This window comes from Pan paniscus, chromosome 3 (genome assembly GCF_029289425.2).
Source record: "Pan paniscus chromosome 3, NHGRI_mPanPan1-v2.0_pri, whole genome shotgun sequence".
In the NCBI taxonomy this organism is placed as follows: Eukaryota; Metazoa; Chordata; class Mammalia; order Primates; family Hominidae; genus Pan; species Pan paniscus.
Window position 1 is genome coordinate 30,719,656 of NC_073252.2, and position 20,686 is coordinate 30,740,341.

Here is a 20,686-nt window from a genome sequence, read left to right on the forward strand (position 1 = left end):
CCAGGTTTGGTCCTAAGTATGAAAATTTACTTTTCCTTTCCTTTATTACAAAAATCATTTGAATATTATTGCGATGTAGTCTTAAAATACAATAGTATTAAATGATAAGTGAGTTAAAAGCAATGATGATAATCATGAAATTATTGTGGTAATTATTGTGTGTCTGTATATCACAGTAAGAAGTTACTAAGATAGACATTTACTGCTGCAGCCAAATGAAGCTAATGAAAATAGTGATACACTTTAACTTGCTTAAAAAGTTAATAAATATCCCCAAATTTCTACTGTACTCCCTTTCTATCATTTCTGGAGACTGACTATAATAAAATTGTTTTGAGGAGAGTGGATTTTCTATACAATTTCCACCATTGTAATTGAGCCAAAAAAATTGTATGTTGGAGAGAAGGAGGTAAATCAATATAGCAAGTATATTATTATGAAATAAAAAATAAAAATAAATAAATACCATTAACCTGAGTGTTTCCATTTTACCATCATAAAGCTTTACACATTTTGATTCCGAAAATTGTAAGTCTGTGTTCCATTTACCACATCGGGCTCAAAAAGCTTTAGAATTTAGGTATAAATAAAACAAATGTTGGATTCTTCTCTCCCTATGTCATCTAAAGTGGCATTATTTTAGTCTTCACTCTCATATCTATTCAGAATATTTATGGAAACCAGAGTCCCATAGGCTAGGTTGCCATGAAAGGAGACTGACCTAGAACAAGTGCTTGGCAAATGTTAGAATAGTATCTTCCTGACTTTTGCCTAATTAATTTATGATCATTAATTTGATTATTGTAAATTCACAATAATTTATTCCAAACTCCAGGGCTCTGGATTTTAGAAATTTTAGATTTTAGAAAGGAGATATATACATATACATAAACACACACACATATGTGCGTATGTGTATATATATGTGCATGTGTGTATATATATATATACACATTCACACCCACACATATACTATGTATATACACTCAGAGAGAGTGTGTGTGAACCATAATGCCAATGCCTTATGCAAGGGTAGGGAGTGACACCTTGTAATTAAATGTGATGATACTTCTGAAATGAGACATGTTAATAGTCATGCCACTTAAAAGGAATGAATTTAGTTTTTGTCACCAAGTAACTTAAAATATATATATATTCTAATTTTGAGAGCTTTTTGGATTCTAGAGACGTTATCTATATTTATGACATCTCTTTAAGTTACAGCTATTTTACACCTGTTTGAGATAGAGAAAAAAGTCTGCAGAGATTAAGTAACTTACCTATTATAAAATCACAAAGATAAAAAGTAATAAAGCCAGGAGACAAGTCTACTCCAACTGACTTCAAAGCCCACATATTTATCCCTTCTCTATCCTTCCCTCTGTGTTTACAGTAAACAATTCATATTGTGAAGAGTTTCATTTTATATTCACCAAACCTCAGGGTTTTCTAACCCCAAGAAGAGGAAATGTTTCACAAGATAAGAAATAAACAATAAAAAGTTTTGCATTGTTTCATATGTTTGTTGGCTACTTGTAATGTCTTCTTTTGAGAAGCGTCTGTTCACATGCATTTGCCAATGTTTCAAATTGAATTATTTTTTTTTTTGCTTGTTGGTTTAGTTTCTTATAAATTCTGGAAGTTATACCTTTGTCAGATGCATAGTATGTAAATATTTTCCCCCATTTTTTAGGCTGTGTTTTTATACTGTTGGTATTTTTTTTCTGTACAGAAGCTTTTTAGTTTAATCAGGTTCCACTAATTAATTGTTGTTGTCATTGCAATTGCTCTTGGGGACCTAGCCATCAATTATTTGCCAAAACTAATATTGAGAAGGGTATTTCTTAGGTTTTTTTCCAGTATTTTTATAGTTTGAGGTCTTACATTTAAATATTTACTCCATCTTGAGTTAATTTTTGTATATAGTAAGAGGTAGGGATCCAGTTCCAGTCTTCTACATATGGCTAGCCAGTTATCCCAGTACCATTTATTGAATAGGGGGTCCTTTTCCTCAAAGCTTTTTTTTTCTACTTTGTCAAAGATCAAATGGTTTTAGGTGTGTGGGTTTACATCGGCTTTCTCCATTATGTTCCATTGATCTATGTGTCTATTTTTGTACCAGTACCATGCTGTTTCTGTTACTGTAGCCTTGTAGTATAGCTTAAGTCAGATAATGTGAAGCTTCCAGATTTGTTCTTTTTGCTTAAAATCGCTTTGGCTATTTGTACTCTTTTTGGGTTCCATATGAGCACAAATCATCAGAGAAATGCACATCAAAACCACAGTGAGATATCATTTCACACCAGTCAGAATGACTATTATTAAAAAGTCAAAAAATAACATGCTGGCAAGACTGCAAAGAAAAGGCAATACACTGTGGGTGAGAATGCAGACGAGTTCAGCCACTGTAGAAAGCAGTTTGCTTATTTCTCAAAAAAACTTAAATCAGAGCTACCATTTGACCCACCAACCCCTTTACTGGGTATATACCCAAAGGAATATAAAATGTTCCACCATAAAGACATATGCACGTGCATGTTAATTGCAGCACTATACACAATAACTAAGTTATGGAATCAAATTCAATGCCTATCAATGGTAGACCAGATAAAGAAAACAGGGTACATGTACACCACAGAATATGATGCTGCCATAAGAATTAAATCATGTCCTTTGCAGCAACATGGATGGAGCTGGAGGCCATTATCCTAAGTGAATTAATGCAAGAACAGAAAACCAAATACTGCATGTTCTTACAAGTGGGAGACAAATATTGAATGCACATAGACACAAAGATGGGAACAATAGACACTGGGGACTACTAGTCAGGGGAAGGAGAGAGGGGGACAGGTCTGAAAAACCACCTATTGGGAGCTATGCTGACTACCAGAGTGATGGGATCATTTTTATCCCTTCTCTATCCTTTCCTCTGGGTTTGCAGTAAACAATTAATAATCTGAAGAGTTTCATTTTATATTCACCAAACCTCAGGGTTTTCTAACCCCAAGAGGAGGAAATGTTTCACAAGATAAGAAATAAACAATAAAAAGTTTTGCATTGTTTTATATGTTTGTTGGCTACTTTCAATGTCTTCTTTTGAGAAATGTCTGTTCACATGCATTTGCCAATGTTTTAAATTGAATTACTTGTTTTTTTGCTTGTTGGTTTAAGTTTCTTATAAGTTCTGGAAGTTATACCTTTGTCAGATGCATAATTTGCAAATATTTCCCCCATTCTTCAGGCTGTCTTTTTACACTGTTGGTATTTTTTTTTTTGGCTGTACAGAAGCTTTTTAGTTTAATGATGTTCTGACTTATTAATACAATGTGAAATAATTAAATCAAACTAATATACCCATCACCTCAAACCTGCACATGTATGTAACAAACCTGCCCATGTATCCCTTAATCTATAATAAAAGTTGAAATTATATAAAAAATAGTTTTGCGTATGTTTGCATCATGTGTTCCAGAACAGTGCTTAGCCTTAGCACTGATGCTATGGTTTAAAGGGGTTTTTATATGGATCTGTAACCTTCACCTCCCACAAATGCTTTACCACAGCTGCAACCAATTGCTAACTATGGATTAAATTTGTTATTTGTGCCAGAAATGAATGTCATATTTAAAACACAGATGCTAGGTTAATGTGTTCATGTCTCATTTAAATCAACAGCCATTGACCTGGATGGACCTAGGACACACACTAAAGGACACATCTGGGTGCGTACCAATCAACAGTAAGAGGGGCCGGGTGTGGTGACTCCTGGCTGTAATCCCAGCTACTTGGGAGGCTGAGACAGGCGAATCACTTGAACCCGGGAGGCGGAGGTTGCAGTGAGCCAAGATCATGCCATTGCACTCCAGCCTGGGCCAAAGAGCAAGATTTCTTCGTCTCAAAACAACAACAACAACAACAACAACAACAACAACAACAACAACAACAGTAAGAGACAAGTAGGTGAGCTCTATCAATCCATGACTTTGCTATGTAAAGTTGTTTATTTGTGTGATCTACTCACAAATCAGTTCTCCTGTAGAAGATTACAAATCAACAATTTTTATCTCTAACACTGCTGAAATTTGCTGTTTATTCATGGTGAAGGCCAAAAAAAACTACTGGAAATAATGTCGAGTAATTTGGAAGTATTTCACATGTCGGCACTTGGGATATTTTGAATGCCCCAATGTTACAAATGAGAATTAGATAGGATGAAGCCAGTAAAACAGTTTTATGTAAGCTAAATACCACTATCACACTTGTAACAGCAAGAGTCCCTCTCATCAAAGACAAAAACATAAAAAAATCATAAAACAGTCACACATATTGAAGTATTCTAATCAAGTTATTTAGAGCAACGATCATTGCTGATGCTTGAAAAAATTTTTAATTTAAGTAATTTTTTAATCAAATGCAATTTTTAATAAATAGAACACACATTTCTGAAACACTTCACTATAAACAAGTTTAATTAGTGAGAGTCTATAAGTAAGTGTCTTTAAAATTTTGAACAAACATTTCTCAAAAGCATTGTGACTCACAGTTTTCACTTGACATGTTTTTTTCTGTAAAGCTTCTTTAACTTAAGAAGTGTTCCTAATGTAAACATGTCTTATCAGAGTGGGCCAGAAGAATCTGTAAATGTTTCAGTGAGGATCATGATCTGATTTTTACAGAAAAAGAGGTGATGAAAATAATATTTTCAATGCGCAAACATGATAATGTGGACTGGAACTCTTAATATTCTGTTTTACATGGCTTTCTTTAATTTATGTGCACAAATTTGGTTCTGTTTGACAAACTGAACAGTTGTTATAGATAAATTCTATCACCTGTGGAAGTGCTTCTCTTTTGGTTTCAAACAACAATCCATTTGGTATTCCAAGATTCCTTCCACAAGATAACTTTATACCATTCAATGCCTATTAAAAGAATAACAAAAAGTGACAGCCATAATGGAGATAAGAACAAATCAATGGAAAGACATTTACCATTGGCAAGTAGTTGAATCTTTTATGTTTTTCTCTTTTCAGATTCACCAAGGAGCTTTTTATATCTCACAAAATAGCATGTTGCTAATAAGAAGAATAAAATGAAACCAAGGTACAAAATGATGTTCTGAGTTATGAATACAATGTGAAATAATTAAATCAAACTAACTAATATATCCATCACCTCAAATATTTAGCATTTTTTGTGGTGAGGCCATTAGAAATATACTTCCTAAGGAATTTTGAAATGTAAAATATGCAGTTATTAACTGTACTCACCAAGCCGTGCAATAGATTTCAAAAAAAAATTTATTTCTCCTGTCTAACTGGATTTTTGGCCATCATGTCCCCATATTCTTCCCCTGCTAGCCTCTGTAACCCCCATTTTACTCTCTGCTTCTATGAGTTTGACTGTTTTTGACTTAACATATAGGTAAGATCATACTATATTTGTCTTCCTGTGTCTGGCTCATTTCACTTAGCATAGAGTTCTCTAATCTCATCCATGTTGTCACAAATGACAGAATTTCCTTCTTTTAAAGGCTGAGTAGTATCCCATTGTATATATGTACCATATTTATTTATCCATTCATCCATTGATAGACACCAAGATTAATTCCATAACTTGACTATTGTCCATAGTGCTGCAATGAACATGAGAGTACAAACATCTCTTTGACATACTGATTTCAAATATTTTGGGTAAATAGCCCAAAGGGGGACTGCAGGATCACATGGCAATTCTAGTTTTAGTTTTTGAGGAATGTTTATACAGTCTTTCATAAAAGCTGTACCAATTTAAAACCCCACCAACAGTGTACACGGGTTCTTTTTTTTTCCACATCCTTGCCAACATTTGTTACCTTTTGTCTTTCTGATGATAATAGCCATTCTTGATTAGTGGTTCTGAGCATTTTTTGATATATCTGTTGGCCATTTGTTTGTCTTCTGTGGAGAAATGTCTATTCAGAAAACTTGCCCAATTTTAAATTGGGTTATCTGTTTTCTTGCTATTGAGTTATTTGAGTTCCTTATATATTTTGAACATTAACACTTTATGAGACATATGGCTAGAAAATATTTTCACCGAATCCATAGGCTGACTCCTCACACATTAATTGTTTTCTTCATTGCACAGAAGCTTTTTAGTTTAATATATTCCCCTTTGTCTATTTTTGTTTTTGTTGCCTATACTTTGGGGATCAAATCCAAAAAATCATTGTCCTCACCAATGCCACGTAGTTTTTTTCCTTCATTTTCTCTTAATCGTTTATGGTTTCTGGTCCTATATTTAAATCTTGAATTCAATTTGAGTTGATTTTTGTATGTGGTGTGAGATGAGTCCAATTTCATTCTTCTGTATGTGATTATCCAGGTTTTCCAAAACAATTTCTTGAAGACACTATTTTTTTCCATGATGTATTCTTGACACCTTTGTCAAAAATCAATTGATCACACATATATGGGTTCATTTTTGGACTCTCTATTTTGTGTTATTAATAAATGTGTCTACTTCTATGCCAGCACCCTGCTGTTTTAATTACTATAGCTTTATGGTATAGCTTGAAATCAGATCATATAACACTTCTCCCTTTGTTGTCCTTTTGTTCATGATTTCCTTGGCTATTTAGGGCACTATATTCATTTTAATTATTTTTTGTGACATTATTTTAGTAAAACAAAACCACTTAATATCTTGTTAATCATATTGGAACATACTCTTTCACGTCATATAAATATCTGACCATTGACCTCAACAACTTTTTCTCCATGACCAACTTTACTCACCATTAAAATGGGAATTGCTGTTTCTCTGAAAAATGAAGAAGAAATATGTATGTTAATTACCGGGTTTAATACAATTTTTATTAATCTGTTCAGTAGATAATTTGACAAATATTTTTTGAGCATCTATGTTATGCTAAATGTCAGGAAAACATGATGAGTAATACAGACCTAGGCTTTTCCTAGGAGGGGCCTAACTTAAAGGGAAAGACAAATAGCAACTTTGCCTGGCAAGTGTGAAATATTTCCAGGATACATAAAAGGAGAGCTAACTTAGTTCCTTTCTGAGACTGGTTCAGAAGAAATGATCCAGAAGATGTAGAGAGTGCATGGGGAAAAAATTTCTGGGGAGAAGGAATGGTCTGTTTCAAGAAACAATTTGAAGTCAATAAAAACATAGTCAAGTTACCCAATTCCTAATCTCCAGTTCCATGTCTGTAAGTAACCATGCCCAATTCCTAGCTAGGGTGTGTTGTTGAAATTTACATATAGTAAACTCCTAGAGCAGGACCTGTAAGTAATGAACAGACCACCTATCATGACTATTATATGGTCCCAAGTGAATGGAGAAGAGGAAGCAGAGAGAAAGCAGGAGATGAGAGTGTGGGAGTACAAGGGCCAGGTTATGCAATGTCTTGCAAACTATGTTATGGATTCTTGACTTTATACTAAATTTTAAGAAAAATAGTGACATGTTATGATTAATTTATTTAAACATTATTTGACTACTGTATAGGGAATGGATTGAAGGAAAGAAAGAGTGGATGAAGAGAACCCAGTAAGAGGGTGTTATGAACAGAAGGTTGTGTCCCCCCAAAATTTTTATGTTTAAACCCTAACCTCCAATTTGATTGTTTTAGCAGGTGGGGTACTTCGGACATAATTAAATTGAGATGTGGTCATGAGAGGGGGTCACTATAATGGGATGAATGTCCTGATAAGAAGAGAAGACAGACCAGAAGTTAATTTCTCTCCATCATATGAGGACACAACAAATGGTGCCCCTCTGTAAAATCTAAAGAGGGCCCTCACCAAAAACTAAAGCTGCTGGCACCTTGACCTTGGACTTCCCTGCCTCCAGAACTTTGATAAATAAATATCTGTTTAAGTCACTCAGTCTACTGTAGTTTGTTATAGCAGCCTGAGCTGAATAAGGAAGCTTCAGCAGAATTGTTTTTGAAGCAGAATATGTTGTAAACCTGGACTATAACAATAATGATGGCAAAAGGTGATTGGATTGCAGAGATGTTTGAGAGTAACATCCATAATACCTAAAAATCAGAGCACTATAGTTAACTTCCTGGACCTGTGAACCATTCCAGCTGTGTTCAAATCTTGACCAGGCTATGTACAAACAATAAAACTTTCCACAGTAATCTACCTCTATATTCTTTATATCAGTATGTTGGGAGTCGTGCAAGTATTTACTTTATGTAGTCATTACAGAAAGTAAAGTAATTAATATATGCAAAGTGCATGGATCCTTGTCTAGCACCTATTAAATATTGCTTACATTTATTGGTGACTAATGGGATACGAGTGGTTAAAGAGAGAAAGCCATGAAGCAAGACTCGTGGTTTTATAAACCATATGTTGTAAAATAGAGACAAATGTTAAGATCTTCATGTAAAAACTAATTAATTCTTGTTGAATTGATTGAATACCCTGAATTTTTGAACACGTCAAATGCTATGGTTTTTCTTTGTTTCAAAAGATAAAATTTAACCATAAAAATAATAGTTTTCCCTTTACATATTAAAAAAAGCTATTGGTAAGGCAATCTTGAATTAAAAAAATGCTTTTTGTTTAAAAAGAAGATAAGTTAACATAGTTTCTAACCAAAAGTTGAATATTTAACAAAAAATGTAAAAGCCACTGATTTCTTTCTAATTTGCTTAAACTTCTCTTTTAAAGAAGGTATTTTTTTAATTGCAAAATGACCACAATATCATAAACATAATAAATGTATATAATTAAGGGGGAATAAACTCAATTATACAGTAAAATCTGCATGAGATGCCTAATCACTAGAATTGAGACATTAATACATAATTATATTTTCACAAAACCTTTAAGATTATTTTATGTTTGCAAGAGTATATCAACAAAAATTAATGGATAAATTGTATTCTTTTCATCTTTTCCTTGCCTATAAGGATATTATAATCAAATAAGCTTTAGTCTTGCATAGAAGTTAGGCTTATCTTCATCCCATAAAACAAAATGGACTTCTAAAATGTGACAAGCAATTTTTCTAGAATATATATGTTACAGAAAGGATGTATTTTAACCTGTTGTGTTCTTTATATTTTTCTGTTTAAAGAATTAGTAATCTCTTCCAAAACTACAATAGTTTGGTTTACCAATGAAAAAATCATAGTTTTGTATTCTCTAAAATGTATTTTTCAAATTTAGTTGGTTCTTTAAAAAGAAACATAAAATTACAATTATCTAAAAGAATATCAATTTAGAGTGAAAAAATAAATTGCATGATACACAGTTTAGTAAACTAAAAACTATCACAAACATCAGATAAGTCTAAAAAGAAAACATATTACTTTAATCAATTAACTCCCAGGCACAACTGCATTTTTGGCTCCATATTTTTTATCACCTATTTACACAACAATAACCTTTATTATTTCATTTTTCTTAGAGAAAATTAGAGAATAATTCTTTCTACATGGCTAGTAGAAATATTTCTTCTTATTATTAATAGTTTAGAAAGTTTCAGCTTTGCAATTTATTGATAATAAGAGGAATTCCAGGAGAAAATCTTTCAACTTTCATACATGAGCTATAATGTTTAGAAGAGTTTTCCAAAGGTGATCTTTTGGCTTCATGGTTTTTAAATCTTGTGTCTTCTCACCTATTCACATATTCCCAGTTCAAATGGCAATGTGAATCCAGTTTCTATATTTCTGTGTGCAGATGCCAACTGAGCTGACATAATGAATTGCAGGATAATTTCAGATGTCACCCTTTCACTTAGACAGACAACAGTAATTTAATTATATTCCAGAAGTCACTCTGGAGTCACAGAAATATATATCCTACTAAGCACAAACTAAATGTATGCTTAACTCAATTCCCATTCACATGCTCTCGGAAATGCTGGTGTTGCAGAAAGAAAAGCTGGAATAAAAATAGGCTAGGCTCTGAATTAATTATACTTAAAGTATCTTACTTTTTCAAATTGTGAAAAATACTATGACCCTATGAACACTTTGCAGCGCCTTCTTTGAGGTCCTTAAAAGGTTTCTATGAAAATGAACGACACTGAATCCTCAGCTTCCTAAGCTTCACTACTGGTCCTATCGTGCCAGCAGATCTTTTAAAAATATAAAACTATTCGCCATTAATAAAAAATGAGCTACCATTTCTTTAAAAGTCTGCTGAGTTTAATATGATTGGGACAGGGTAGGATGGATTGCCAGACATGTTGGAAATCCTACCGTAAGATAATGTCGTCCAAAGATAATTTCATCTCTCCACAGTGCAACACAGTATTTCCATGTTATTTCTTGAAGATAATAACAATAAATCCCTCAAAATATCAACGCAGTATGTCTTGGAGCATTTAACACCAAAATTTCTTAAAGAATACCAGTAAAAATTTAAAAAGTCACTATCTATGCGTGCTTGTTAGCATGGAAAGATCAATAGGGATTAATAGCTTTTTCTGGTCAAGCACACATAAACACTCATCTAGGTTTGCAGTAATTGCTCACTACTACAAAGACTGTTTATGAATACAACTGCACCAGACAAAAGAGTGCATAAAAATTACATGTATAAATATATACATATAATAGAGACAGAGAGAGAGAAAGAGAACATTTGTTCACTTCTTTATTAAGTAATTATTAATTTAGCAAACATGATTCACCATAGTGCTTTTCCAGAAACTGGACATAAAGTAATGAAATTCAATAAAATTATTGACACTATATTTAGTGGTGGATAATACTATAAAAAATGAACACATATATGGAAAATTTACTGCGTGTAATATCTTTTTGCTTTTTGAATTGTGAATGGCAGTTTATAAGACTTGTCTCTACAATAAACTATATCCCTTGAATACAAGGTTCTATGCATAGGAGTCTGTACATTTAATATTTAATAACTCTTTGATGATTGTACTGATAAAATATATGACTTTTATATTCCAAGCTAGATTATAAGCTTTTTTTATTACCGCTATGTTGGACATTTCATATACTTACTGGTTAATTGATTATTGAATGAGATTATATTTTCAGCATAGATGACTTTTTGCTCAATAATCTGTCATAACATCGAAGAATGGAAAGCTAGGCTATTCAAGGATAATTAAGAACTTACTATAAATTGAATACAGTATATAATTACACATGGGGTTATGAAACATTTTACACCACAGCATAGAATGATCAGAATGAATTAACTGTTTTGCTGAAGTGTATTTCTTTATCACTTACATAAAATCTGACACAAATAAGTTTTATTTTCAGCTTGGGGTATATTTATTTTATTTTGTAATCAAAGGGAATTATTATTATTACTATTATTATTATTATTACTATTATTTGAGACAGAATCTCGCTCTGTTGCCCAGGCTGGAGTACATTGGTGTGATCTCGGCTCACCACAACCCCTGCCTCCCGGGTTCAAGTGATTCTCCTGCCTCAGCCTCCCAAGTAGCTGGGACTGCAGGCATTTGCCACCACGCCTGGCAAATTTGTTGTATTTTTAGTAGAGACAGGGTTTCACTATGTTGGCCAGGCTGGTTTCGAACACCTGATCTCGCCTGCCTCGGCTTCCCAAAATGCTAGGATTACCGGCGTAAGCCACCATTATATCATGATGTATTCAGAGGCCTGTAGACAGGTTCATTGAATAAATTAATAAATTAATTATTGTCTTCATTTAGTATTGCTGTAAACTGACATGAACCTATTTATTCATGATAGCTCTTAGTTTTTGTAGATAACTATCAAAGAAGTGTTAGATAGATAATGACAATTACCAACTTTTCTCAATTTTAACACCATAATATAATGAAAGCACAAGCATATTACGTGCTATTTAGCATGCAAAATAGTGAAGTATTAGTCGTTGTTGGATATATGCATAACAGGAGGATTTTTAGTAGCTGCTGTTGAACTGGTGCCTTTCTGATAGGATGTCCACTGGCAACCCTTTGACTGTTTCTTCTTGATTGGGACTCAGTTTTAACTTAACATTAGAAATGCACATAATATTTTACTTTATATACTAAAGTAATTTAAAGAAAATTGCAGACATGGCGACATCCTCATTTTATTCTCTTTAATAAAGCCTATAATATGTACCTAAATAGGTGAAATGCTTCCGCATGATGTTGTGAAGTATTCCATGAACCTGCTCCCCAGCAAATCAACCATTACTCAGGATAAATATAAAAATCAACCATTTAAAGTCTCTGGTAACCACCCTAAGGGCATACAGCAAAGAAAGAAACATTTATTCAAGAAATCTACTAATCTCTGTAGAAATAATGACAGTTCACAGCGTTTGAGCTATTACTCTCTCCCTCCACCATCTGCCTCAGCTTAGGGTGGTGAAAGTTCTACTTTGGGCAGTGAGGCCAAGTAGATGGGGATTCCTCTCCTCCACTCCCAGCCTAAAGTGACAGTTGTCACTCCAAGAAAAGCAGGACTTTGTTCAGTCCTCCAGGTCTAGAAAATTGGCACAGAGTGTCTGTCCAGGGAAAGAAACAAGTAGTAAGAACAGAGAACTTTATAGCCCTTCCCAAGGGGACTGACTTCATTTGGACCAGAGAATGGAAAGTTGCAGCCTAAGAGATCTCTCAAAAACAATGGAGATTTGGGTGGTGAGCAATTAAGAGGAAATTGTTGGTTCCAAGATAGTAAGAAGTAAAAATAGTAGCCCAAAAAGAAGTTTACTAGAAGCAGGAAAAGATATAGCTAAAGACAAACCTTCTGTGGTCAGAGAAAGCTTCAAAGACTAGCCTCAAGGTCCACTCCTGCAAAGGGCCCTGACTAATTGGATCATATTGTGGAGCAATTTATGCCTCAGCTCATTGCTGAAAACAATAAAGCAATCAGCTATTAATTAGTGTATAATATCCATTAAGGTTGACAAGCTACAAACGTAGTAGACAAGTAGGAGAAAGAGAAAATCAGAGAGCTCATCTGAAATCTCTCACTCTCTTGGAGTGAGGGTGAGGAGAGGTGGTCAGGCTGACTGTGTCTAGGCCCAGGGAAATGCTCTCTGAAACAGAAGCTTCACACTGGCGGGGAAATCGACTGCACTGAACAGTTCTGGCCAAGTCACTAAACAAAAGGCAAGAAAGTGAACAAACAACAACAAATTCAAGCCCCAGTGGGGGAACCAATATCCAGAGTTGATATAATATCTCAAATGTCCATTTTTAAACAAAATTATAAATGTAGGGGTAAAAAAGAAATGAGGAATCCATAAACAAGAAGAAAAACATGCAACAGAAACTGTCTAAATTTAAGATGACCCCAGTATAAACTGATCAAATAAAGACTTCAAATTAGCTAATGTAATTGTGTTCAAATAACTAACAGAAATAATGTTTTAAAAATTAAAAAGAGGTATAGTAATAGGATCTCATCACATAAAGAATATGAATAAAATAAAATTAAATATTTATAAAAGCAAGTAAAATTCTGGAAATGAAAAGTAAAATAAATGAAATGAAAAACTAAGGAGAGGGGCTCAACAGTGGATTCAAATTGGTAGATAAAAATTGGCAAATTTTAAAATAGAGTTGATACAGATGTTGCAATATGATAAACAAAGAAAGAAGAAGAAAAACAAGACTCAGACAATTGTGGGACACAATTAACTGCACAAACATATATGTAAGGGGATTAGTAGAAGAAGAGAAAGGAAAATAAATAAAAAATATATTTTTGAAAATAATTGCCAAAAATTTCCCAAATTTGATATAAAAAAACACAACAGTCTAAACATCCAAACAGCGCAATCAACTCCAAGTAGGCTAAATATGAGGAGATCCATACCCAGCCACCTCATAGTCAAAATGTTGAAAGACAAAGGCGAACATAAAATCTTGACAGCAGCAAGAGGACCATGACTCATTCTTTTAATTTAAAAGTAAATGGATGGCAAAAGATTCACCATGCAAACTGGAACCATAACGTTGGAGTGGCTACACTAATATCAAACAAAATAGAATTTAAGACAAAATATGTTAGCACAGATAAAGAGAAACATCTATAATGAAAAAAGGATAAGTCCATCAGACAGATTGAACAACTATAAACATACATACACCTAGCTACAAAATTCCGAAATATGTGAAGCAAAATTTATAGAATTAAAAGGAGAAGTAGACAATTCAAAATAATAGTCAGGCCAGGCACGTTGGCTCACTCCTGTAATCCCAGCACTTTGAGAGGCTGAGGCAGATGGATCGCTTGAGGTCAGGAGTTTGAGACCAGCCTGACCAACATAGTGAAATCCTGTCTCTTCTAAACAGAATACAAAAATTAGCTGGGCATGGTGGCATGCACCTGTAATCCCAGCTACTGAGGAGGCTGGGGCAGGAGAATGGCTTGAACCTGGGAGCTGGAGGTTGCAGTGAGCTAATATTGTGCCATTGCGCTCCAGCCTGGGCGGAAGAGAGAGACTTTGTCTCAAAAAAAATAAATAAATAAGATTTATGGTACTTTTATTTAATAGAGTTTTCTTTAGCAGTTTTAATTTTATGGAAAAATTGAGTAAAAAGAAGGTTTCCATATACCTGCTCTTCCCCAGAACAGTTTGTTCTATTAGTAACATCTTGCATTCCTGTGGTATGTTTGTTAAAATTGGTAAGCCAACACTGATACGTTATTCTTAACTAAAATCCACAGTTTTTTTTGTATTGCACACTCTATGTGTTTTGATAAATGTATACTAATATCCGTTATCTTAATATCATGCAGAATAGTTTCACTGCCTTAAAAATCACCTGTGCCCTACTTATTCACCCTTCTCTCCCTCTCTCCAGATCTCCAGCAACCACTGACATTTTTACTGTCTTCATAGTTTTGCCTTTTCTAGAATGTTATGTAGTTGAAATCATGGTCTGTAGCCTTCTAAGTCTGGCTATTTTCACTAAACAGTGTGATTTATGGCACTTCCATATCTTCTTATGGCTTGAAAACTTATTTTTGTGGTTGAATAACATTTCATTATATGGATGTTCCACACTTGGTTTATCCAGCAACCCACTGACAGCATCTGGGTTGCTTCTAACTTCTGGATATTATGAATAAAGCTGCTATAAACAAACATGTACAGGTTTTTATGTAAATATAAGCGTTTACTCATTTGGGTAAAATACCAGTGAGTGCAATCGCTGGGTATTATGATAAGTGTATGCTTAAGTTTGTAAGAAATCATCAAACTCTCTTCCAAATTGGCTCTATCCTTTTGCATTCCCACCAGCAATAAATGAGAGTTTGTGTTGTCCCATATAATCTTCAGCATTTGCTGTTGTCAATGTTTTGAATTTAGTCACTCTAATAAGTGTGCCCATATGAGCTTTGCATCTTCACCATTTGGTTTCTATGTCTTATTAGGAAGAAAATTCTAAAATTCTAAGGGAAAGTAATTACTTGGTCTTTCTTTTTAACCAATTATTCCCGGGTCCTAGTTTATATGTTGAATAAATGAGAGTCTTTGCAGAATGTATCTGAAAATGTCCATGGTATTTTTTCAGATGTTTATCAACACATTACAAGAAAAAATATTGGTATACAAAAATCTTGAAAATTTTTGTTTAAAGCAATGTTTTCTTCTCACACCTAAAGCAACAAAAGTATTGGTTTTATTCTTATTTTCCATGTGTTTTCTATGTTTAAAACCATAGAAGAGAATCTATAACATAAAAGTTGAGTATCTTCTACTCTACTATTTTTTTTGAAGTATAATAAAGACAAATGACTCCATCTCTTCTCTGAATATTTGCATTCTTAAATATGTTTTCTTGGGACAAATCACAATTTGCATGGCCTTTCCAAAGGGTTTGTATGTGATACACAGATATTAGGTGGAGAAAAACCTCAGTCTGCAATTTCAAATTTATCACTGATAAATATGCAAGAATTACTGGTATATATATATGTATATGTGTGTGTATATATATATATATATATATATATATATATATATATACACACACACACGTAGTGTAAGTGTATATATTCTTTCTCTTCCAAAGCAAAACTTTCTTCAGTAGAGGGCATCTGAAAGTCTACAAAACCAAACCTAATTATTACCTAGATTCCAAAAAGATTTTCTACCAATAAATCATGACAATTAAAGCAAACTATGACCTACCTTGCTTAAGCTATTGTTCTGCTCTAGTTTTGAGCAAAAGTAAAGGAATACATATTTCAGGGCTTTTTTTCAGTTCTCTTGAAAACTACAATGTTCCACAAATGTGGCATTTTTTATTTATGGTCATGATAAAACAAAATGATTTTGTGACTTCTCTTACATAAGTATCATTCTTATATTTTTCCTAGACAGCAATCAACACACAGCTATTTATTTATAAATGTGACAGGTCAATTCTTAGACATCTGGGATAAGGTGAGGTTTTTTTGGTTTTGGTTTTGCTTTTTAAGCAAGCAGCTAGATAATAGATATTGTGATATTTTACATATGTTTTAAATTAATCTGGAGATATTAATTGTTCACATATAAAATTTTGTGTAATTGAAAATTATATGAATATATTTACACAAGTGTATATGTAAGTATTCATCAATATTAATATGTTCACATATATAAATTTATACATATACATATATAGGTATATTCATCAAAAATAAGATATATATCTTTAACTTAATTGATTTTTAATTGCTATAAATTATAATTAGGTATTTTAGTGAATGATTTTGCTTGTTATATTGATGTGTCCAATTGATCTGTAAGAAGATTACAGCTACTGTCCTGAAAGGTGAGAGTTTGAGTACAAATGAAGAGGTAGTCTTAAACTGATCAATTTAGTGATTAACTGAATTTTTAATACTGTAGGAAAATGAGAACAAGTATATTTTTAAACTTTTAAAATTAAAGTGCTAAAATATTCAAACTGTTAAACCTTAAAATACCAAACCAAACAACTTCATGTACCACATCCTAGGGCGAGGAAATTGACTCCATTAGACTGTAGGAGCCACTTAAGATTACCAAATTAGATATGGACAGGTGTGAGCATGCCATTCTCACAGATGGAGGAATTCAGACACAGAAGGATTAAGGAACTTGTTCAGGATCCACAGCTGTTCAAGTTCGCGCAGCCATGACTGGAACCCAGTGTGAATGGGATCTTATCCTGGGGTTTGCTCACTTCATTGACCTGCCTTTTATTAATTGCATTATATTCACATTTTTAATTTTTTGTTACTATAGTGCTATAAACAATTTGGCACACTCATGTAATATTTTAATTATGTTAGTAAGTCAAATATCTATAAAAATCAAAATCTTTACTACAGTCATTTTTATATTGACAAGAAACTGACTACTAGGTTCCAAGATCAATTAATCTGTTTAGATACAAAAAGGAAGAGTGTTTTCTTTTTTATGTATGAATCCTCACCACATTACTCTGGTCATACAGCCAGTCCTGGAGTTGCTGTCTCCCAGATCCTGCCTCCCACCAACTCTCAGGTGAACAGAAAGAGTATTTGAGGACCAGGAGAAGAGCATTTTTCTAATCCTGGCCGAGGACCCTGATCTTATGGTTCAAAATGTACCAGTTTTCCCTGTTTCTCCTCCTTCTTCACCTCAGCTTATTATAAATCTAATTACTATATTGTAATTTGTTTAATAAATGTCTCTTCTGTTAAATGAACTAGCAAGACCTGGGTCTTTGTCCAACAACTGACACAATACTTGGCATTAAGTTAACTGAAGTTTATTAGCTGAAGATGACCAGAATCTCCTTATACCACCACTTTGTGCATCCATGCTGCTTCTATTTTGCCTCTCTCCAACTCCAACTGGAATAACTTAGGTTTTGTTTAAAAGGATTTATTAATGGGAGGAAGGGAATAGTAAAATTAAACTATGCGATTGGGGATTTATTCCAAGAAATATAATGTTATTTATCAATTAATTATATGAGCCTTGCCAGGAGCTTCCTGAGAAGAATAGATATCTGGACCAAGGGACAATGGAATATTTTTGTGAATAAAAACTTGAACATTTTGGGCTTGCCTCTGATTAAACTCTACAACAAAGTATAGATGACTTTACTGTCCTTTCACTACAAAACATACATTCCACTCATCTCCCAGATATAAGCCAGTGTGAACTATTTCCTCCCTTTGGACTTGAGAAAAGTTTTTCTCAAGTATCAAGGAATTTGCTCCAAACTAATGTTGGCATTTAATTTAACTGGAATTTCCTTCAACCTGATTCAAAATATGTATGATATTGAACTTAATTGAATGATAGGTTTAAAATTCTTCTGTGAGTATAACACAGTGACTCCTGTAACCTTTATTTAATTGTGAAAATAAATGTATTGTTTTCATCCATGTTACTCTAAGGGACTTTCTAATGAATATCTTCTTTGGAATTTGGTATTTCTCTGAAAATACTGATTGACATGACTTAACATTGTAGCATAAACAACAACAACATAAAATCAAAAGTATACCTCCAAAATAGCTGAAAGAACATTGAAAAGACTTATAGGATTAGTGATGAGTTGATGGGTGCAGCAAGCCAACATGGCACACGTATACCTATGTATCAAACCTGCACGTTGTGCACATGTACCCTAGAACTTAAAGTATAATAAAAACATTAAAAAAAATTTTTTTAAAAAAGATTGGTCATATCTCTGGATAAGGACATAGAATGGATAAATGTGGGGAAGGGGGATTTATTTTTTGCTGATGTACTTTGATGTATAACATTTTGAGTATTTGAAAATTCTAGATATATATGTGTTTATATATGTATGTATATGTTTGTGTGAGTATATACATATACACATATATATGTGTGTGTATATATATGTATATGTACACATGTATACTGTATTAGTCTACTTGGGCTGTGTATTAGTCAGTTTGGGCTGGTATTACAACTATGACATAAACTGAGTAGTTTAACAAATGTTCATTTCTCACGGTTCTGAAAGCCGAGAAGTCCAAAATCAAAATGCCAGCAAATGTGGTGTCTTGTGCAGGCCACTTCCTAATTTGCAGATGACCGTCTTCTCATTATATCCTCATATGAGGAGATCAAAGAGCAAGCATCTCTCTCATGTCTCTTATCATAAGGGCACTAATTCCATTTATGGGGGCTCGACCCTCATTAATTACTTACCTCCCAAAGTACCTGCCTACAAATCCTGTCACACTGAGGATTTAGTCTTTAACATATGAATTTTGAGGAGCTATCAATATTCATTTCATAGCAGGCCACTCAATCCCCATGAACCAGATATTCAGTTTCCTGGTGTCACCCAGAATTTGGCTTACCCCCTCCAGCAGGACCCCTGCTGTCTGGGAAAAGCTGTTCAGAATTCAGTTCCAGCTGACAAGGTATGGCTATGAATCCACCACTCAGTAAAATGGCAGACAGGTGGAGCCCTGCTGCCACTGCCACACCCATTTCTGAGAAAATTTGTATTGTAACTGATAAGTGTCATGGAGGAGTGTGCCAGGAAAATAAAGTGCCTTCTAATTTTAAGGTTCCTGGCTCCAATCACAGAATGGCTGAGCTAGAGAATTGCTTTCTGGTTTTGCGAACAATCATAGGACCGTACCTTACAACCTACCTCAGCAGTAAGTAATACTACTTATAAGCATTTTTGAGTAACTGCTCTCTGGAGCTCTTTACAACAATTGAGCTCTCAGCATAAATGTGAATCTTGTCATAGAGTGATGTAATATCCAACTAAATTCTCTATTCTAAAAGTTCCTAGAATACCCAGTAGGCAGTATTTTGTTTTTGTTTTGTTAAATTTTGTTTTTCTGTCAAGATAAGAAAATAGAGAGGGAAAGAAGGGAAACAGTGTTTCCATGGCTAGTACAAAAATAATAAACCCTCTTTCCTAAACTGTTACTGAAGAAATTTGAGGATAGTGTGTTCTTGGGTCGAGAGGTAGGCTAGAAAGGCAATTGCATACACAGGACATCCCTTCAATTTCCAGAAGGGAGTAATTAAAGAGATTAAATATTTAAATAATTGGAAAGTAACAAAAACAGTTGCAAAGAGAAGTGATTATTTCAGGGAGAATGAGATTAAAAGATTCTCATCTCTTTTTCCATGAATATTTAACCCACGCATTATAGTCATCAAATCCAAGGGAATCAAATTCAGAATCATAAAATATAATGATTGGCATATTAATTGCTTCCTAAGTAAATTTGATTTAAAGGTACACAAATTGATGTACTATGTAAGTTTAACTGATTCTTAGTAAGATTTGAAAGAAAAAGTAGTAGACTTTGGAATCTCAGCTGGGAAGAGAGTAGTTAGAAAGACTGTTGCTGCTTTTACATACTATGACCTGCTTGCCACTAACCCCGCTAACTCTGGATAAAAAGGAGCAGTTTAGAAATGGGAAAAGAAAAACATTCTGGCACAAAAACCTGTTTCTCTTTCAAGCCAGTCAGTATGTCACCAGGCCTCTGCAGAGAAATTATCCATCACTGTTTATCTATTTAGGTAGGTTCAATAGCCCCACCCAATTCACGGAGGGGAAAGAACAGAAAAATAAGTGGTTTCCCCATGAGGAGGAAATCTCATTAAGACAAGTTCCCATTTGTTTTTTGTCATCATTGTATAACTCCCACCTTAAGTAAGGCCTGCACATTGTAGGATCTCACTAAATATTTGTTGAACAGTTA